We start from the raw sequence: 5,355 nt of genomic DNA on the forward strand, positions 1-5,355 counted from the left end.
TAATCCTAGCACTTTGGGAAGCCGAGGTAGGCAGATCACCTGAGGTCAGGAGTTCGAGACCAGCCTAGCCAACATAGTGAAACCCCATCTCTACCAAAAATACAAAAATTAGCCGGGCGTGGTGGTGCATGCCCATAATCCCAGCTACTCGGGAGGCTGAGGCAGGAGAATTGCTTGAACCCAGGAGGCGAAGGTTGCAGTGAGTCGAGATCACACGACTGCACTCCAGCCTAGGCAAGAAAGCAAGACTGTCTCAAAAAAAAAAAAAAAAAGAATAGAATAGAAATGGAAAGAGAAAAGGAAACTGGAAAAGAAGAAGAAGAATAGACCTTCCTCACAATTTTCACATTAAAATAGTATCACATAATAAAGCTTGACTAAAATTTTTTTATTTACTTGGAATACTAGTATACTGAAACAACTGGAGGGTGTCCAGAAAAAAATTAAAATTCTTTCCCTCTATATTTTTTCTTTTGTATTAGTTTTTATTAAAAACATCAATTTAAAGGGGAGTTATAGTTTGCTTCCATCTATCCTTCATTTCTGAATAATTCTGTCTAAGAGTACAAGGTGGGGCTGAGCAAAGTGGGAATGGGGAGGTCAGAGCGCTCTGGAGCGGTGGCCCAGTTCAGGCTGTTAGAGTCAGGCAAGGCTGTCTTGCCGGGTTGGGTGGGAGGGGGGATGGCAGTGGGGATGGAAGTTTGATTACATGGAGGGGATTGATCAGGTAAGTAAACAAATTGAGGATGAAGGGAGACAGTTTTCTAACTGTTGGGGAACGGACTACAAATATGGAAACCGAAAAAACTAAAATAAGCCATGTGGTGTTGAACTGGAATTTTCAATAGAGATATTGAAACAAATATGGATATGGTCGCATATGCATGCATGTATGTATGTATACACATGCATATGTTCTCTAGGTTTGTCCAGTGAGAGGGCCTGGAAGCACCAACACCCCCCGACCAAGGAGCGGCATGCCTATTGCCTAGACCAATCTTTAGTTTCCTAAATGCTATTCTCCACTAAAACAAAGCAGGGCTTTTTGGACAATTGACTGATTCCAGAGTTGGGACAGGGAACATCTTATTGGGACAGAAAATAAGGAAATGCTCAAAGAATGATGACAAATGTCAAAAGAACACAGAAGAAGCGTAACGGGGGCTCCCCCTGTCCAATCTGTGACAACTAAGGCAGAGAAATAACAATAGTAACAGATTATAAATTCATGTAATAAAATAGAAATTAATGAGTCCTTAAAAGAAACAGCATCAAAATAAATAACCATGACATGATTAACCCACTAAATAAAATAGAATCTGTGAGTCCATACTGACATAAATAAGTGGGAAAAGGAGAAAGCTTTTCTTATAGTGGAATGCCAACTGATGAATGGAGAAGAAATGATGGAGTCAGAAAATCACTGTTTGGCAGCCAGCACAAGTAACTGATTTAGCCCAGAAACACAGTGGATGCTAATATGCAGTAGGTGAAAGTTTGAGGAGGAATGAGCTAACTACATAGCCTCAAAGTACCTTCACAAAATGCTTCTTAGTAATAAATTTTAAAAGGTAACTTTGTAATGAAGAAACCTGGCAGATAGTTCCCTAATCAAGAAGTTAAGGCTAACAGCACAAGTAAAGGAGCCAATAGAAATATAGGCTATCTAATAAGATGCAACAATAAGAACACAGCACTGCTTCAATGACATCCCTGCCAAAAAAAATGTATAACCTGAATGTAATCATGTGGAAAGATCAAATAAACTCAAATTGAGAGATGTCTGACAAAATAGCCTATAATCTTCAAAAGTGTCAAAGTAATGAAAGTCAGAAAAGATCTGGTTGAATGGAACTAAAGAGATAAGATAACTAAATGTAATGACTGATCCTGAATTGGATACTTTTGCTGTAAAGGACATTAATGGGATAACACAGAACTTGAATGAGATCCGTGGATTGAATGGTAGCAACGTATTATTGTTAATATTCCCAATTTTGATTTTGTGTAGTGCTTATAAAGGAAAATTTTCTTGTGTGTTAGTCCATTTGTGCTGCTATAACAAAATACCAAAGACTGGGTAATTTATGAACAACAGAAGTTTATTTCTCGTGGTTTTGGAGGCTGGAAAGTTCAAGATCAAGATGCCAGCAGGATTGGTGTCCACTGAGAGCTGCTCTCTGTTTCCAAGATGGCGCCCTATCACTGCATCCTCTAGAGGGAAGGAATGCTGTGTCCTCACATGGAAAAAGCGATGGAAAAACAAAAGAGTGCTCCCTTCAGCCTTGAGCCTTTTTCCAAGGGTGCTAATCCCATTCATGAGAGTAGAAGCCTCATGAATTAATCACTTTCCAAAGGCCACATCTCTTAAAACTGTTGCATTGGGGATTAATTTCAACATGAATTTTGGAGGGGACATCATCGTTTAAACCATAGCACCTTCTTTGTAGGAAATACACACCAAAGTATTTGGGTGTCATGAAGCATTATGTTGGCAACTTACTCTCAAATAGTTCAGGAAAAATAACACCTTTTGTACTATGTCTGCAGCATTTCTTTAAGTTTGAAATTGTTTTAAAATAAACACAAAAAATTACCTTCCCTTTCATGTAAGTAATTAATTTATTCATTTTATAATGGTCAGGAAAGCATATGCAATTAACTTATTATAGGTAGACGCCAAAAAATGCCAACATATCTGATTAGCATTAGTGAGGTTTTCATTCTCTGAAAGTATCATGGACATCTAAATTGAGACTAGAAAGAGCAGTGATATGCTCAACAAAGGTAGCATCTTCAGATGACCTCCCTATTTGGAAGAAGAGAAACAAACATTAAGACTGCAGTTTCAAGGTGACATGGTTTGGCTGTGTCCCCACCCAAATCTCATTTTCAATTGTAGCTTCCATAATCCCCATGTGTCCTGGGAGGGACCTGGTGGGAGGTAATTGAACCATGGGGCGGTTTATTCCCATGCTGTTCTTGTGATAGTGAATAAGTCTCACAAGATCTGATGGTTTTATAAAGGTGAGTTCCCCTGCACATGCTCTCTTGCCTGCCTCCATGTAAGCCATGACTTTGCTCCTCATTTGCCTTCCACCATGACTGTGAGGCCTCCCCAGCCATGTGAACCTGTGAGTCCATTAAGCCTCTTTCCTTTATAAATTACCCAGATTTGGGTATGTGTTTATTAGCAGCATGAGAACAGACTAATACACAAGGTTTTCTTGCTTTTCTCACCTATAACTCCATTCTATAGCATGCCTATAGGATAATCTAGATCACAGTTGAGTTGGATCATCATTTTGTTCAATTTGTTTATACATTCACTCAATGTTGGCAGAGTGAAATACTAACACGGATGGCACCTAATGTGTGAAGGGTTCAGGCCAAACAGTGCAGGCGGAACTCTACAAGCAGAAGGGTCAGGAGCAGGATTGGCATTTCATGGACACACATGTGTGGGCTCAGAATGGCTAGACACTCCAAAGGTTGTGCTCCAGAACAGAAATCTTGCCAGCTCCTTCCTCCTGAGAAGAGCCTTGCATGAGGAGGGAAAACGATCTGAGCTCAGATGAATTGCACACCAGTGCTGGGAATGCCAGTTGTACAGGACTGTTAGCATTTGGAACCCCTGTAGAGGGAAGAGGGAGCCACCAAGCCAAGCCAGCTTGTTGCCAAGCCATCCAGCGATAGCCTTGGGGGTCATCCAACAGATACTCCTGTTTGTCCCACCACACTCAGTTCACGTGTATCCATAAACAATTAGTGAACTTTTATGTACCTGGCACTTAAAGAACTCATAGTAAGATACCAAGTACATGTCCCAAATACTATAATAAAGAATGGTCTGTAATAAGTACTACATGAGTAGTCCAAGTATTAATTACAGAGGAGTTTTTTAGGCCTTCTTGTATTTGACCCCCAGATTAAATACCACTTCCTCAGAAAAGACTTCTCTGACTTCCAGAGGAAGGCCAAAACACTAAATACATTTGCTGAGTTACTGATTTCTTTTGAACATTTCATCACACAGCAGTGTCACTATAGTCATTTTGCTGCGCTGTTTTCCCCCAGCGGTTTATCAGGTCAGCTCAGTTGAATGTGAACTTCGAGTGTATTTCATACCCTAGGATACTCACCACTGTTTGTAGGTGGACTTTCCATTAAAAACAATTTGCTGTCTTCTCTGTTTTTACAAACTGGAGCTTTGCCTCTATCCTTGCCACTGACAGTGAAACCACTGCTGTGAACAGTCTGAAAACCTGTTTTCAGTTTTTTTGTTCATTTGTCATTTGGCAAATTGGTCTGTAGGCAAATTTGGGCAAATGAGGCTTCCCTGACTTAAGTCGGTTTAGATTTCCACTTAACCATTTCTCTATCTCCTGGGGAGTACTCTCAAACAGTTGTCGGTGTCAGTACATTTATTCAGTGTCAGCACATAGTGACGCTGAATAAATATTTGTGGAGTTAATAAACGAACATCCTGGGCAACATGGTGAAACCCGACATCTGCAAAAATAAAAAATAATATATACACACACATATATACATACATATGTGTATGTATATATCTATATATATACCCAAATACTATAATAAAGGATGGTCTATAATAAGTACTACATTAGTAGTTCAAGTAGTAATTATAGAGGAGTTTTTTAGGCCTTCTCATATTTGACAAGTATATAGTGTATGTGTGTGTATGTATATATATTAGCTGGGTGAGGTGGTGCATGTCTGTAGTCACAGCTACTGGAGAGACTGAGGTGGGAGGATCGCTTGAACACAGGAGTGAGGCTGCAGACAGGCACATCACACCACTGCACTCCAACATGGGCGACAGAGCGAGACCCTGTCTCAATAATAATAAAATGAATAAATGAAAGGCTCAAGAAAGAAAGAATAGCTTTTACTGCTTTAAATATATTACTAATTTAATCCCTCCAAATGACGGGAAGTAGACAGTATAGTCAGCCCCACTTTACAAATAAAGAACCCACAACCAGAAAGCCCATGGTCATTTAGCTAGGAAATGAAAGAGTCAGAATTTGAACTCGGGCAACAATAGTAATAAATGAAGAAACAACTTAATGTCCAACAAGTAGGGTATAATATCTAAGTATATGATAGATACTATACAGTCATGAAAAATGTTGCTACTGGGGTCAGGTGTGGTGGCTCACATCTGTAATTCCAGCACTTTGGGAGGCCAAGGTGGCTGGATCACCTGAGGTCAGGAGCTCGAGACCTGCCTGGTCAATATGATGAAACCTCATCTCTACCAAAAATACAAAAAAATTAGCTGGGTGTGGTGGCACATGCCTGAGTTCCCAGCTACTGAGGATGCTGAGG

Source organism: Colobus angolensis, unplaced genomic scaffold (assembly GCF_000951035.1).
Source record: "Colobus angolensis palliatus isolate OR3802 unplaced genomic scaffold, Cang.pa_1.0 Scaffold10, whole genome shotgun sequence".
NCBI lineage: Eukaryota > Metazoa > Chordata > Mammalia > Primates > Cercopithecidae > Colobus > Colobus angolensis.